The sequence below is a fragment of the Scomber scombrus genome, chromosome 17, assembly GCF_963691925.1.
Source record: "Scomber scombrus chromosome 17, fScoSco1.1, whole genome shotgun sequence".
Lineage (NCBI taxonomy): Eukaryota > Metazoa > Chordata > Actinopteri > Scombriformes > Scombridae > Scomber > Scomber scombrus.
In genome coordinates this window covers 13580059-13598428 of record NC_084986.1, presented here as the reverse complement: position 1 = coordinate 13598428, position 18370 = coordinate 13580059, and positions in this window count along the sequence as shown.

Sequence of the window (18370 nt, the reverse complement as noted above, 5' to 3'; positions counted from 1 at the left end):
GTGCAGAGAGATAAGAAATTGTGGGATTGTCAAGTCGCGAGGGAGAAAAAAAATCAACAGAGAAAACAGATGGATGTAGAGCTTGTGTATGTGTGTGTGTCTATACCACCGCTTCACAACTTCACTGCAGAGGTGCCAGTATTAGAGGACACATTTTGAGCGGAAGCACTTCAGAATAATAACCAACTTATTCCTTCTCATTAGAAATATTGACTGCTGGATGCAGTTACACTCAGACAAGAACTTTTGATGATTATGAAGATGTTGATTTAATAAACAGAAAAACTGTGTTGACATCAACATGTAGCCCACAAATGATTTCTGTTGCATAAACAAAATGTCATCATCTTTTATTGCATGGTTTTGAAAACCAGTAGAAATATAAAAAAACATTTCGATTTACATAATGTCAGATAAACATTACAATGCCTCACATACAGCATGTTAGATTTCACTTTATACACAATTTTACAAGAATTAATGCCACTCATGAATGTTTAAAGCCTCTTTTTATTCTGCAGACCATGAGTTAATAATGTACATCTGTTATGTTCAGCCCTTATCCACTCACCACATACCATCTGCTGGGTGCAGCTCTCTACCTTTCTTTTATCAAAAAAGCCGTTAGCAGGGGATTCCCAATTCCTCTCTGAGTCTTATTCCTGCGATTTGGAATGAGAAGTCAAGCAAACGTAGAGAAAAGATTGAAAGTGAAAGGTCAATGTTGGATAAATATTCCTCAAAGTAGAGACGGTGTTAGAGAGTAGGCCAGAGCCTGAATGCTGCGACACATGACACTGATATCCAAATAAGCGGTGAGGATTATTGTCCAGGTAGCGCATGCGTGTTCAAACCATTGCTACAAATACACGGACACACGTTCATGCAAGGAAGCTCGCACACGAGCACTGTGGCTACTGTATATCCTGTTAACGTGTACGCACACTCACAGACACACACACACCCAAACACACAAACAGGCAGATCAGTCTCACACCTACCTTTCATGTACATGTACAGTGATGCTGTAAAAACAAAGGTGAGAAAAACAACACAGCAAAAACTACTAAAAAACTTGCGCACACAGTACTCTCGAAATAGGCATTCCCATATTCTCACCATACACACCTGCAGCACAGCTCAGCTGAGGTAAGCACATTTTCAGGGTTGTTAAAACCGACTTTCTCTCTGTTCATAGACATTTGTCCAAATAACTCTAAACATACAAACAGTACCTGTCATTTCTTGTCTTCCCGAGTGTTGATGAGATTCAAACACATAGATGGACATCCCTACATTCGTACGTTGGACATCAGGGCAGAAGAAACCAAAAGAAGTGAAATGAGGGTGAGCGAGGAAGGGAGAAGCAAAAACAATCACATGACACAACTTGGTCACATTATCAGCGTGTCACTAACTAAATGAGTAAATAATGAGAGGCAGTACTGATGCAACCACTCTCTGATCATTCATTTGGATTGTGATAATGGGTATCTGTCAGTGAGGAAGATTAAAAGAGCTTCTGTGCCAGAAGGAGAAGTAAAGCACATTCTTGTGTTTGTGTGTGTGTGAGCACACATGTATCACAAGCAGTGAATTTAAATCATATACTGAGAATCCACGGGGCCCACATAAGATACGTGAGTGAAATGTATTAAACACACTCATACACACACACAAACACACACACACATTGCCCCTGTCGTAAACAAAGTGTCCTGTGGGAGGAAGTGCGAGGGAGGGAAAGTACCTCGCAGACAACAACAACAGCAGAGGTGCAGGGAGTGACAGCTGCTCACTGAGAGAGACATGAGGGATCACCTCTGTGCCACAACAACAAACACAGCACAGCATGGCTGACTCCTCTGTGACTGACAGGACTGCCCACAAAACAGACTGATGGACACACCTGGGCAAAAATATCAGGAGCAATAATTTGTTATTGAGTTGGGGCATCTTTTGCATTTAGCACATCTCAGTTCTTTCAAAGCCCCCCAAAATAGTCTCCAAGTTTGGATTTTACGAGACAAGTTTTAGCTGCTTTTACCTGGGTTAACTCGTACACAAAATACTAAATAAAAAAGAAGAAATTGTCCCCGTGTTTTGTACATTCACTGCTGTGCTCATACTCTGTGGAGGTTCCCTCTTTCATTTTATGACCTTTTTATTTTTTCAGTTTTGACCTCACAGATCCTCCATTCACAATCAATGTAGGGCAGACCTGAAGTTGCTGAATAACCTAGAAAAAAACCTATGAGTGTAAATTATGTTATAAATTATAGACTGGGAATACCTTCAGTCAACATCATTGCAATATGTGTGTTTTGTTGGTCAGGTAAATATGGTGCTCCTGAAACACTAAAGCTTTTTAATATTTTTCTGAGTGTAATAGACACCAGGCAGTCCAGTCAGCTCCATTTGATAGACAATGCATGTAGCAAATTATTTTTATGACATCACATTGCATCACTTTAACTTTTATCACTTTAATTTCTCAGTAAAAAGGCCCCAGTCTTTTGAGAGCATGATAGGAGCAAAAAGCCCTGCCCAACTCCACCCATCCTGAGCAGAAAACCACACACACATACACACACTCACATACAATATCTGACCACAGTAGGTACCTCTCCTAACCACAATTGACACCAATCAAGTTCTATCCCTAGCACAAACCCTGGCCACACCTAGAGGCGCCATGCTGGTCCAGCCCTGCTTTTATGTAAGAGAAGGGCAAGGTTAATTAAGAAGTGACATTCATTTCATATACACAAGCCCTGTAGGTAATGCTTGTTTACTGGGAGTCCCTGATTTGCTGTATGGCAGTCTGCACAATATGAATCTTACATAGTCATTTAGTCTTTCATCAATGTGTGGTATTGATAAGTGAAAGTTGTGAATTACATATCTCAGGGGAATTCCCGACTGCAGAGTCACTCTCACACACTCACACAAACGCTAACAGGCACACACCTGCCTCCAGGGGAAAACCACCTCAATGGACAGGCTATTAGATACATTGATTATTCATTATATTACACAAGATGGTAGCAATAAAGATGGACAGGAAACCCCCACAGCTATATAGTAGCACTGTGTAGAGGTATTTGGCTTGACTCAGGTGTCTGATGCGTTACTGTCAGGCGTGTTAGTCAGGGGAGTTGTAAACTACAGGTGCAGAGCCCTCTGGACAGATAACTGCAGAGTGAGGAGGAGATTTTCATATGTTCAACAGGTGCATCCAGGTAGATAACCAGTGTTGTGTAATTGTATCAACCAGGAAGATGTTACAGTTTAATTTTAGGGGAAATCTGTCACCTGGAACATAAATTGCTCATTTTTCAAACAGTGCCAATTTGCAGATAATGAGAAAACAATTATTCTGAATGCTTGCACAAACCAAGTCTTAAAGTGGACTGATCATGAAGCTAATTTTCTACACCATGTTCTGTCTTGACAGGCATATTCACTGTGTAATATTTCCCCACTAAGTGGAAGCTGTCAGAGTTTAGGCTAATGTTTGCTCTGTGCTGTTATTCAAATATAGATACACTAATCTGGACTAATATGCTGTTATCAGGCTAAAATAATCTTGTTCATTCTAAATTAACGTCTTTGAACACATAAGAGTGCAACCTTACACTTAAATAAAGGCAACATGAGTAGAGAGTTGAAACCACAATCAGTACTAAAATAACTGGCTGAATCATGGTATTACATGTAGCTATGTGATGCAGGTGTGTAGGTTAGCCTCCCAGTATGCAATAACGGTCTTGCACTGTTACTGCTATTGGGTTTTGCATTTTGCACCAAAGTGTTGCCACATTCCCATTATTTATGCTAATATGCTACTGGTTAGGTTCTTGCTAATGTGAGAAGCATTTAATTGTAGGGCCAATTGTTATCAAGTTTATCAAACCAAACTAACTCACTTTTTCAGGTACACAATAGCATCCTGCTCTTGGATTTATGGAGGTTTACACCTCAGGATCCCCAAGCCAATGTTACCTGGACACATTGGTTAAATTCTCATCCCTAAAGGCTTTTTTCTTGTATTATTAAAAGTAAACATATAAAGTCTGTAAACAAACTTACGTTAGAACCAAATAACAGTCTGATCTTATATTTGTCTTATCATTCTTATAGGACTAAGTTTTACTACGTACAAAGACAATATGCTTTTTCCTATTTCTTGTATTTATCATCACAATATTTATGTATCTATTAAGTCCATATTTAAAACCGCTTTTACAGGTTGGTCATTTCAAAACAAGTCAGCTGCCAACAACTAGTTAATGTAAGTTAATGTAACTAGTTATCATAACTAGTTAAAGTAACGTTAGCTTAATTAGCTAGAGAGATACAGCTGATAAAGTCTGCCAGCTACTGCTGCAGTTTCTTTATGTTCAGATGTAATTTCTCTCCTGTCCTCTCATATCCTCTCTCTCTCATCATCTCCTGCATTTTTTCCAGATGACTTTTTATAATGTCATCGAACCATATTACAGTTTAAAACTTGGTCTTCTTCTCTCCCCATGTGTTACTGCGACTCATTTTTCCTTTTTCCGGTTCTGAACTGATCCTGCTGGAACTTCCTGTAATAAGTCCAAAATTACAAACCTTCCAAAAAATGTTTTCACACTAAAAAAGGAACCAAACCACGGTTCGGTTTGATCCAAACTGATACCACCTTTTTTTGTAGGAACAATGTTCGGCTGTTTGGTCTGGACGGTGGTCCAGAGGAGGTTTCACACCTGTAATTTTGGTTCAGGTCAAACTGAAAAGTCTGGCCTCACAAGGTAGGTGTTAAAACCTACTGGTTTATCTGAATACAGTTTTGTAAGCTCTTTATCTTCAAAACAGTTGGATCATGAAAACCATGTTTTTTGCCATAAACCATTTTATAAAAGTTTTAAAATGTTAACATTTTTAAAAAACTAAATGGACAGTGTTACTCTATGGTACTACATTGATATGCTTAAATGTCTTAGTGTTGAATGCCCCTCTGAAAGGGGCAGAGAACAGGGTGCTCCTGAATCAGCCACAGGCAGACGTTTTTGGGAGGGCACGTGGGGATTGCAAAACAGGAAACACAGGGCCTTGATAACTCACACGCACACACAGACAGGGCACTTGCCTACAAAAAGTGTGTGGGCATGTTGCGTAGGGCATTTGGAAATGGGTTAGAGTGACAAAGTGTGTGTGTGTGTGTGTGTGTGTGTGTGTGTGTGTGTGTGTGTGTGTGTGTGTGTGTGTGTGTGTGTGTGTGTGTGTGTGTGTGTGTGTGTGTGTGTGTCACACTGACAGGGCCTCCTCTGATGCTCTTCTCTACACACCTCAGTAAGTACAGGATGTCTGTGTGCAAGTTGTGAAGTTGCAGATGCGTTTAAGGCTTACGGTATGTGCCAACATGATCACAAGGTGTGATTGATGGTACAGAGGTTGTTAGCAGGTTGGCCATCGGTTGTTCTTCAGGACTAGCAGGTACCAAAGGAGGGAGGCCTAGGTGAAAAAAACAAGAAAGAAACAAAAAGGCAAAACATCACAGAAGAAAGGAACAGTAACATGAGCAAGCACTCAATCAAGATAGATGAGTAGCTCCTTCCCTCATCTCTTTCTGTATCTGTTTCACTGTAATACACATAAACACACACACATTAGACACACTGCTCTTTTCCTTGAATCCTAGACAAGTTTGGACGTGCACATTGGCCAGCCTGTGATGACTTAAACACACACAGTGTACACATGTTAAACCGGTCAGGCAGCACTTAGCGCAGTGTAACACTTTATCAGAAACACGATATGATCATGTCATGTGGGAGTTATTGTTGCAGTTGTAATAATTTTGACAAAGGATCCTTGAATGGTTATATAGCCACTTGTCTGTTTATACATAATACTGTTATTATTTAAAAAAAAAAATGACTTAGGTCTGATGACAGCTAATATAGCATGATATACAAACAAAGACAAGAAAAAACAAAAGTTGTCACACTTTGATTGCAACAAGCGTCCTTGTTACAGGCACAGCACCAAATGTGTTTCCATACAACAGGAACTGCACAGGAAGTTGTGTTTCTTACCTTGATCATACGTGGTACGACCAAACTGCAATAGACCACCAGAGCTTTTTTCTTTACCTATCCAGTTCCTTTCATGGCCTATTGTTGTCTGCTATATTTTACTTCCTATTCTTGTCTTAGGAGTCACTGTTATTCAGAAATTAATTTGACATATTTCTTACTGTTCTTATTATTCATGTAACAGCAGTTGTGTAAGAAGTATTCAGATCCTGTTTCCTGCATGAAACATTCTTTTAAAGTTTTAAAATACCTACTGTAAGTATTAGACCCCAGTCTACTAGGCACTACTATTTGGTGGAGCTGTTAACAACTCATAGACATCTAAAATGCGACCCTGACTATACACTGCTTTATGTAACACGTCAAAAGCAAAACGGTTGGAAACCACTAGTGTCATCTTTAACAATGTGTTGTATTTTAAAAGCCTGTTATATTATTAATCACATCTTAAGAAAAAAAACTTGTGATTTAATAATACTGAAAAATTAGAAATACTGTCTCAAGGTTGTATGCCTCCTCCACTAGTCAAGTTGCAGTTTACATTCCTGTTTGTCCAAACTTAGTGTAAGATTTGCTGTAGAGACTTTGAAAGAATTTAATAAAAGGTACTAAATGTATTTTCCTTTTATGTGTTCACATATTTGGCTAATAAAGCTGATTCTGACATAACACAAAGTTGTAAACAATGCTTCAGATATGGATGCTTTTGCAAAAAATGTTTTTGCAGAACAGTGTTATGTCACAGTGAAGTAGACCTTTGACTTTTTGGATATAAATTGCATCCTTTCATCATTTTAATCTTATAGACATTTGAGTGAAACTTTGCATAATTAGGGTTATAATTCTTGAGTTCTTGAGTAAAAATGTGTTTTGTGGTGTCACGTTGACCTTTGACCTTTAACCACCAAATTCTAATCAATTCATGATTGAGTCCAAGTGAATGTTTTTGCCAAACTTGAAGAAATTCACACATGGCATTCCTGAGATATCACATTCAAAGAATGGGATGGATGGACAGTTTGTAAAAACATAATGCCTTGGGCCACAGCTCTCACCTGCACAGAAACATAATTAAACATGTAACCGTAATTTGACAGTAGCTGTCAAATAAATGTAGTGAAGTAGAAAGTAACTCAAAGTCATAACATACACAGACTGCTGCAAAATGCAGTTATTTAAAATGTTCATAAAAATATATACAAACTGCTACAGCACAAATCAGGAGTTTCTCTCTGATAACTGGTGTTACCTTTAAAATGCTGCAAAGTAATGATATGATAGTTAGAGAAATTAAACCCCCTGCAGGAGCTAGACCCTGAGACTATGTTTATCCGGTGTTTAAAGAAAATCAGTATGTATAGGTATAGTTTTGGTTTTGCCCTTGTGGGATTTTACTGTACATGCTATGGTACAGGTGGATGTGTGGGTGGGGGGTGGGGGGTGCTTCTCGGGAACAGGATCTAGCTGTACAAACGCCTAAGTCCTCCTTTAGCTTGTGTTTGTAAAAGAAATGAAGCAGCAAAAAAAACAACAACAGTTCTTTAAGACTCAGCTCCACAGTGGTGGGGACTTTACCACAATGAGTCTGTCAGTGACGGGGTCTGCCTGCCAGTCTGAGTATCAGCAGATAGAAATCTCAGTTTGGGATTTACTTTATCATAATGTAGATATTCAGGCACATGCAAAGCACACTTCTTTTTACAAATATACAGCTGAATGGATAACTTGGCAAGCAACACTGTGCAATGCAAAACTATGCAAATGAGATGCAAAGTGAGTCAGCGCTATAGTGGAAAAGTTCATCTTAGCTGAGAGGCACATTTTCACTACAGTGAGTAAATAAAATGTGACTAGTGTTACAGTTTCAATCTGATTACACAGTACAGTACATTTAGTCTAGAACTGTACTCTAATATAAGTACTTCACTTGATACTTCTGCCCTGTCATATTTCAAAGGAAAAATACTGTACTTTTCAGTCCACTACATTTATCTAGTTGTGACCCTCAATCATTATTACATGTTGATGCTTCAGTAGTAATATCCAAATATAGTGGATAATAATATATCTATTACTGGAGACATTTTGAGTAGTTGTACTTTTGGTACTTAAATGAATAGAAGGCGATTATCTGTATTTGTCTCATTGTCAACAAATCTCATGTGCAGAGCCAAAAAAAGAGAAATTGCCATTGTGCTAGATAATTTTACCATGAAGATTATTGCACCATGAACATTTCGGTTGTTTAGAAAAGGCTCCAAAGACTAGCAACAGCGATCGTGTTTTCAGTCACCGGAGAGTAGTTCTGTGTAAGGCAGACACCACTGCACATGTGCAGGAATGCGGTGCTTTTAAAGGAATATTTTTTAATTGTTGTACTTTTCTTCAGTAAATCTCCCACCACTGCAACAATGTTATGTTTTAATTCTTTCTCATACATAATAATACATTTTAGGAATGTGATTACATTGTGGATATTATTTTGATGAGTCAAAGGGAGAGACACACATGCTGCAAAAAGCTCAAAACCAAAGAAAAAATATTTTGTTGTTTTCATATTGTGTGTGTAAGGGTCTTTTTTCAGTTGTTCCCTCCGCAGTGAGGTCAAAGGTCAGTGTCAGCCACAGTTTGCAACCTTGTTTGATGGCATCTCAGCTGAGCAGGTGCTTGTCAACTCCATCTTCAAACGTATATCTTACAGTATAGATTATATAGTTTACACAGTATTTACACAAAGATTAAAGTTCTTATAAACTGCTTAGATCCTTTCTTAAGTCATAATCATTCCCTTGTATGTTCCTTAAAAGAGCAGGAAAAGGTGGTGAAAGAAAGAAATCCCTCTAGATCTAGCTGATTAATGGAAACAAGGAACAGGTTTGACAGCTATGACTTTATCCTCTCTTTATCCTCCCAACAAAGACAGTGTAGGGTTGTATGGAGGAAGAAGAGAAAAAGAGAAGAGAAGTCACGTCACCTGTGATTCCAGGTAAATAAGCAGGTCTCATGAGATAACATTAGCATAGGTGAGAGCACGACCGATGAAGCAAACACTCTGGCATCTTCTTCTACAAAATGTGTATCTTGTTATCCACAAGGGGAACATGTAGCATAAACCAAAGGTGTATTTAACCACTGTGCTGCAAGAGAGTAACCATTAAAAATCACCTCACAGTGACATCTTGATAAAATCATTGCCATTAAACACCTCTCAATAAGCTGAACACGATTTGATCTACAGTTATGAAAACTTTGTGGTCCAGAGATGGCCAGCTGATATCTATCTAGCATTTCTCATGAAGTGCACACTTAATCCGTCTGACTGTCAGCCTGCATCTCTCTGTGGAAGCCCCTAAATGTCAGACCCTCACCCCACCCACTTACAATACACCGAAACCTACTTTTCCCATGCAGCTACTTGTAGTATCTATCTATATATCTGTCTCCCTGTCTCTCCTGTCTTATTTTTTTTGCTACCACCTGGACCGAAAAACGCCAGAGGTTTTTCTCGTGGGAAACTCTTGGAGTGGTATGTTGCTCTGTGAGCAGGGAGTGAGACTGGAATCCCGTTTTTCTGGGTCTACTCTCACTCCCTGTTCTGCGATCCCATCCTGGGCTCAGCGTCACGGCCAGCGTCGTGTCAGGACTCGCAACGGTGTTAGGAAACTCTCGCCTGTTCTCGCTCAGCCGGATCTTGGGGTTTTGGTTATACACAGCAACCCATGCACCATTTCACTCCCTCTATGTTTCTCTTCTGTCTCCATCTTACATAGCTTTGTGCTTTAAATCAACCGTTAATCATTAAATTCTTGTCTTTTTTTTATTTTTTATACAGTACAATTCCAGTCTCACATTTTCATGTCAGGAAAATTTGACATTCAAACTACCTGATTTTCTTTAGTAAAGTTCAGTTCTAACCGCTTAAGAGTGAAATGGGCATATCATAACCACTTTTTCTAACAGAAATTAGAAGATACTGAGGAAATGTTGATTTTTTAAAACTGATGATTATTTGCACTTTTAACAGTGCTTAATATTACTTGTGCAAATGATATCTGATACATAATGGTGTCCCTACATCTGCTGTCAGACAATTAAAGACTCTTCAAGAAGTTACATGATTTTCAGTAAGTGCCATCATCCTCAAGGTGGGAAATCAAAAGCCAAGAGTGAAGTGTTTTCCAGCTCCACTGTGAATTCAGGTTTTGAAATATAAACATTATGGTGACAGTAATAGAATGTGTTTATAAACACTGAGATACATGCATGAAATCTTAACTGTAAGGGATGATTAATGTAGACAATCTGAGACAATTTAGATTTTTTTTTTAATAAAAGTCATTTTTGCATCACCATGACATTGGTCAGTGGTCTTGTCTGTCAGATGGAAAGCAGCATTTTAAGGTGTTCAGCACAAAAATGAGAGTGGGGTATTTAAGATGTACTATATTACTGCACCAAAAGATCAAAACAAAAAATGGACATGTTAATATCAACATAACTATTATGACAAAAAAGGAGATAGATTAATTTCTCCTTCTAACTTCCTCATTCTTCTTCTCCTCTCTGTTTCCCAGAAAGAGAAAAGGAAACATGGTTTGAAAACAAGGAAGAACCCTTGTTTGTGAACAACCTGCACACCATTCCACCATACAGGATATTCAACTGTTTTTTTCTTTGATTGACCTCTGTGTGTTTGGTTATTTTTTTACAAAATTGTGGCCAACCTCACAAACTATGAGCCACACCTGGCTCACATTTTTGTAGGCTTTTTTATTTTATGGTTAAATGTTACACTTTTACCACACCACAAGCATTGTAGACACCAGACTGTTATTTTGAGATGCTTTTGAACTTAATTTCAATGTACAGTATCTTTGAGAAGCAGAACAGTCTCACATCCCTATACTACTTTCATAACCATGTGGCTAAAAAACAAAGGACAGCAATGGTTTTAGTTTTGTTTTTGTAAAAATGTATCAGCAATGATAAAATGGAAAGAGACAGCCAATCAGAGAGCAAAACAGACTGGTAGGCAGGCAAGTGAGCTGATAGGCCACATGTCCAAACTCCAGTGCAAAGTGGGATACTTGTTGAAAGGAGAGGCAAGGATGTCAAGAATTAAATGAAACCAATAAGAGACAATAATAGACTCACAGTAAGATGACACATCTGATGTCCTTTTGCTTCGTCACGTGGAGATGAAAACACCAGTAATCTGACAACTATTCCCTGGACTTGAGTCCAGAATGAATGAATGAACACAAAGAGCGTGGACACGAGGAGACGGCAGGAAGTGACTGATATCAGCTACGGAAAGAGTTTAAGGGAGACATTTCCTGGGTCACTCGGACACACACATGTGCATAGATGTGCTTTTGAGGACATGTTCACACGGTGACGCAAATGAAGCCATCGGTGACATAACCACGGTTACACATCGAACTCACACATGTAACGAGCCCAAAACGGCGCAGAAAGTGTTTTCTGGTTTCCGCTACAATTTCACACATTTAAAAAGTTTTCTCACACACACTACCAGGTATTTTCCCACACACGTGCAAGCTGCAACAACTCTACACCTAAGGAAGGTCAGCAAAGGTCAGATTAAAAGTTTGGATGCGTGTGTTAGAGGGAAGTACAAAGTAAAACTGAATAGAATGTTATATTGGGAAGCAGTGTGGTGAAAAAGGGGGAACCCTCTTCTTTTTTATGGTATAATCATCTCATGGAGAACTTTGCGTCGAGGGAAGTTTGATGCAGGAGGAACAAAAGCAAAAGCAATATCCTGTCATTTTATATGTATACCACATAGTGGAGCATTGGGTGTATCCTTTCTTGCAATACGCAGTCACACAAACACATTGAGAAACAATACACACACAAGTGCATGCACACCCTATGGCACATGCCCACAAGAAAAAGAGGAAACTCTCTTTCAATGAGGTGAACAATACTTGACATATCTTGACATATTTTTACTACACACTTCCCCTCTTTTGTGACAACTTCCTCAGAGTTTTCACTACCAGCGCTGCTTACTACTGGATGCTGCATATGAATGAAGAAAGATGCACACACACACACACACACACACACACACACACACACACACACACACACACACACACACACACACACACACACACACACACACACACACACACACACACACACACAACGAGAAGAGTTGTTTTGCAACTAGAAAGAGGAAGGTACTAGTGTCACTCATTCTTTTGTGATGCAACAACTCAATGAACACACACACACACACACACACCGTCACACACACATTTATCCCTCTCTCTTATCCAATCTGCTATGCAAATATTATATTATGCTTGAGTAAATTTTCATCCCAAAAAAAACCCCTCGCTAGCTCTGGGACAACAACGTATCTAAAGGGGGCAAGATGGAGCATGCATGCAAGAATCCTTCTTTCTTTCCACCTGAACTGACCCACCCCACTGTGTACACCCAGTCACCCCCCTCTCCCAGCGTCCACCTCACAAGTACATCAGATTTGCATAGACATTTGCCAGTCAAATGAGATGCATGGCAACGCATAGTAGGAGTGTAATTTTAGAGAACAAACTCCCCCAGAATTCCCCTAATCTGGGAGACTCCTGATTCACTTCCAAGAAAAAAAAATATCTGATCGGATCAGATATCTTTTAGTGTCTGAAATGGTCATTATCATGATTGACTTCTAAGATTGAATAACAAAATGTACAAGAATTTTGCATGCTAAATAAATTCAGATCAATACATAATGTTCTCAATGTAGCCTAACTCACCCGAATTAGCTGCAGGGCAAATTCCTGAAATAAAAGTGCTGTTGCTGTTATTTGTTTTGCTTGTAGATACATTACTGATAGAAATGGAAATGATGTCTTTGTGTTCTGCTAATTATACTGATGCTTGATTTGTCAAGACCTCACTGCCCTTCACAGTTTGTGATCTCATTCCCAGCTTACCACCAGTGTGACCGTGACCTTAAAGATAAGGGTTTGGAAAGTAATCTAATTCATGTTTTTCAGGTTGCATATTGGATATGTGTATTTCAGAAACAGACTAAACGGTACAATAGTTTAATAATGCATGCTGCCTTTGGTATTACTGACTGAATCTAACTAATTAAGTGAATATATGCCTACAACTATTACACCCACACCTGAAAAAATGTGAAATTGATAACTCAAGATGTTTGGCAATTTACCAGTTAAGCCTTAAACTGAGACTAAAAATATGCCCCTTTTTATAATATAGCAATTTAAAAAATATACAGTAAGTACTTTTTGCAATGTCAAACCTGCAAAACTAAAAGACAAAACTAAAATTATATGGAAACAAACCCTCAGTATGAAAAAAACAAACAAAACAAAAGTAAAACCTCAATCAAGCTCTTTGAACTAACCCAGTGATATTTTGATTATTCAAATATGTGGGTGTGCCCTGTGGCTTATTTGGTCTTTAAGTTAAAATGCTCCAGAAGATAATTATCTCTGCCAGCCTAAGGCCTGGAAGGGATACTGTCTTTGTCTGCTGCTAATCTTGCATACTATTGGACCCATCAGCCTAATATTTTGTTTGCACATTTATGACTGAACGCTCAAAGACATCAAGTTAACATGATTCACAATTGTTGAAAAATCTATTTTCTAATGTTTTTCATTGCTCTGTTTTATACTACCATTGAATGCCTACTCCTGCTTGACTGCTGAGTGACTCTCCTTTAGCTCTAAAGTGATCAACAACTGCTTACCAATGCTACCAATAACCAATCATTCCTTGTTGCCGCATTAGATCAATCGGTTCCAGGTGTCGGTACCTTGATAGTGTGTTGTGTTATGAAAAAAAAAACTGACATCCACAGAAAAGTTTGGTCTCATCTTAAAGAGGAGCATCTGCAGATTAATTCCATACCTGATATGTTATGGTCCACTAAAGTTGGGCCTCATATGAGATGAATAAATCCTTGTTTTTCGTTATCTTTCCCACCATCTTGACTGTACCCACCTGCAATCTACTGAGTGCACTCTTCTAGTTTAACTCTGTTTTGGGTAATTAAGGATTTTCCACGGGCTGCCTGTCGGTCTCATGTTTAAGGTTTGTGTCCCTTATGTCTCTCTGTCTGCCTTCAGTTTGAAGATGGCATACTAATTGATGACCAACTCTGTTTTTACTATAGTGTAGGGTAATTCTATCTATGCTAAAGCAGGAAACACAACTCCACAATGTTGAATTTGAGATGATCCAGGAGAAAACATTCTGGACTCAAAAATGTGCTTCCCTCTTTTAAACACTAAAACTTGGCTGAACAAACCACAAACAAACATTACACAGATCCCCCAAATGTAGAGAAAATAAACACTGTCAAGCCTGGATGAATCCAAAACTGAGCACCTTGTTTACAGCAGCAACAATATTACAGAGCCCGTATAATTGTGACTTTGATAACAATATGATTTGAATAATGATGCAGAGCCAGAGCAACGGGTCGAGCAGGTTGGACAACACTAGTAATAACAAGAAGAGAGACATGACTTACAGGAAGCTGCATGTATTCCTTCGGCAGGCCTGAAGAGGAATTGCACAGACCAGTGGAGGATTGGCCTCATGTGCAGGGTAAATACATACGATGAAACACTCAACACAACACCCTTATTATAAAGAGTTTTTACATAATATTTACCAATGCTTGTATATGGGCAGTTTTTTTTTTCTTAGTAATTTTTCTGCATTTTTGCCTTTATAGATAGAAAATGGTAAGGTCAGCAACATACCCCCCCAGGCTGTCATGAATCCACATGTATAGATTGAAAAGATTTCTTTACAATATCTGTACCCAACAGCAGTGATTGAGGGTGACTAATAAATGGTTAAAAAAAAAAAAAAAATAATAATAATAATAAATGTACTCATTACAATGAAACAAGGAGAGTCACTTGCATGCAACTCAAAATCAAGCTCTATTTATTTCTGTATTAAATTCCAGGATTGCAAGCAATGCACTGGTACACTCAAACCTACAAAAGCAAACGGCAGAAATTAAATGTGTGGGTTGTGCGTTGTTTTAAAGGTCAGAAGTCAATGCCAGGGTATACTCGAATAACATAAACACAAGTAAAAGATAGGAAAGGAAGGAAATCATACACATCCCACTTATAAAGTATATTTTGGTGAAAATGAGCCATCACTCCTTTTTTGGAGCTGAACATCTCTGCAAGGCCTCAGTGCTTTCAAGCTGCAGCCACTTGTGTGATAATCTGCTGTTGAGACTTTTCTCAGATGGGCAGACAAGATAGAAAAACCCTAAAATTCATCATGTACTTTTCACATGGCAAAAGCTATCACATCTGTCACATCTGCCTACACATTCTTACACATATTTGCAGTATGCAAATTGCCGAAAGCAGCCAACAAATCTGTACACATGGGCATGCATTTATCTAGAAATGAAATATAAAAATCCGAAATGCAAACACACTGAAGATATTGATTGAACTGTGGTCTCTTCCCACTGTACACACACACACACACACACACACACACACACACACACACACACACACACACACACACACACACACACACACACACACACACACACACACACACACATAAACACACACAGAAAAATGGAGCAGGTGAAATGTGGCAGGTGTGCTTCCACAGTAGCTGGGGGTTGTGTATCATTTGGTCAGACTTAAGGCAGCAGGATAGGGGCTAACAAAGTTAGATAAGAGATCTCAACACACACTTAGAGCTGCAAACAGGTTTTGCTGTGGGATATTGATCATGTGCAGTATTTGTCGGTACAGTGTTTGTGTACGTGTGGGCGTGTCAGAGATCTCAATACTGCGTGACAAATTAACCCTTTATTTCCCCTAAGTGCTCGCTTTAGTCATTCCACAACACAGAGCGCTGCTTGGAAACCACCTGCTACACAGAGATGCTTAAAAGCAGGGATGTAGTGGAGTGTTAAGCCGCCAAAATATACTTCTGTAACCCATTTCAGCCTTTAATCAGGCCATATAACTTAAATGTATAGCTTTTATAATACAAGCAGATGTTTAAGTTTTATGAAAAAACTATTAATGTCATTTGAGAAGTATTGATTGAGAAGTGGTTACCTTGTGATGATCAATGTCTAGAGGTCAGACATTTTAAAGCCTCATGTTTCCCATAACTAAGCTTATATTTTTCCTTTAGTAGATTCAAAGTTTGATGGAAAAAATTTCTTAAAAAATTATATTTAACTTGTAACACTGTGTACTGGACGTATGTTTTTGGCGTGGACATCAAAGTGAAGTTAAGTTCTATGGATCCACTCAAACTATATATTGTATTTATTTTATCAGGGAGTCTCATTGAGCTCAAGAAACATTCACAATTAACCACACAAACGACATTCATATGAAGCCAGACAAATTATTCAAAGGCCATAAAAATACATCAGGTTTGTAATGAGTTAGCGTGAAGGCAGCGTGCAATTACATTTTTTAAGTGCATTGTACCCAGATTAGTGTGTCCATACGAAGAATTTCAAGTTAAATGATTTGATCTTGTACTATTAAAAGATTTAATCAATGCACATTTTTAGTATTGAAGACAAAAAGAGTGACCTGGTCTGTATAATAGAGTAGAGATATACAGTAAACTGTATGTAAGTAAGTGCATGTGATAGTGGGACAGAGGGAGAGAGAGAGAGAGAGAGAGAGAGAGAGAGAGAGAGAGAGAGAGAGAGAGAGAGAGAGAGAGAGAGAGAGAGAGAGAGAGAGAGAGAGAGTGAGAGAGAGAGAGAGTGAGAACTCCTTCTCATAATTGTAGCTCACATACTCTACTTCTTTCTGCTGAAGTACAGACAGGGGGGGTTGACAAAAAAACAGAAATACAAGCAACAAAAAACGTAGTACAGGGCTATTAGCAACAGATAGACTGCTTTTTATTCAAAGAAATAAAGACTGTCTTACAACAGTAGACAATTAACCATTTCAGTGCTGAGCACAGCAGCCTGACAGACAAAATGAGACGTACAGCATACGAACACCACAAGTTTCATTTTTCACTTTCTACACATGCTGAGCTTTATGCTTTAATCTTTCAGGCTAGGAGGGGCTCTCAGAGTTCATCTGGCATTTTCAGCTCAAGGGAAATGTGACCACCTCCACTTTGTTTTCTTTAAAAAAATAAAGGTGTAGTCTGTATAATCTTGCATTTTGTCAAAAAATAAAAGTGCGCCTTTTTTCTAGGTTTGCATTTAGAGGAATATCATTATCGGTACAGAGGCTGACGGAATGAGTGTTTTAACAGAGGGAGTGGTTGGATGACTGTCATTTAGGGGGCAAAAGAGGGGGCTCTGTTTGCACTGTCAATATTTACAGTGACACATGCTGGATGACTACTGACTGACTGAGATGAATTGTCAGTGTGGGGGTGTGTATGTAGAGAGAGAGATAGACAGAATTATCAGCGTTAATGGATGTCATATGTCACGCTCTGATGAAAAGATTTGCGTCTTAAGTTTTATCTTGTTTGGATTGACCCTGTGTATCCTGAGCAGCAGAAAAAGTTGAAGTTGTAGCATTTGAAATACGCCTCTGCCACCCCTGCTCCCAATAAGATAAAGTTTAGAAAAGTTAACCACCACAGTGTAATGTGATTTAATAAGTGACCAATCACAAGTGTAGGCAGCGTCTTTCACAATTTACAAGCCTCATTTGCATTGCAAACTGGAGAAATGCAAATGAGGGAAACACAGACTGTGTCTGTATTACTTTCCTGCTCTCTACACTATCTCTCACTCTATGCACTTTCCCTCTTTTTAAACTGTGTAACCCCTCTTTTTAACCCAGTTTCTCTATTATTTGACTTTTCTGTTAAGAATCGTGTCATCATTTATACAGTGTCATTTGAACAGTGCATGTTCTGTCTGATACAGTGGTTTGATAGCTAACTAACTTAGGAACAAACTGCAAGTGATGCAAAATAATATTATTTGGTGTTTATTAAATGCATCCCCTCGAACTCATGTTGTAGTAATGAATTCAGAAGGGTAGGACTGCTGCCTGTACAGCTTAAAGTAGAACAACAGATTTGGATTTCAGGGCTGTATTAATTTTTACATTGAATGTCTTGTGTCTTTGTATGTTTTCTTTGGCGTAACATGCGGGGACCATGTGGGAAATGAGTGTTTTCACTTTAACATGCTATCCTTTAGATTTGTTTTACATTTTTTATCCCTGTTTAATCCACGAATAAAATCAATTAATCAATCAATCAATTCT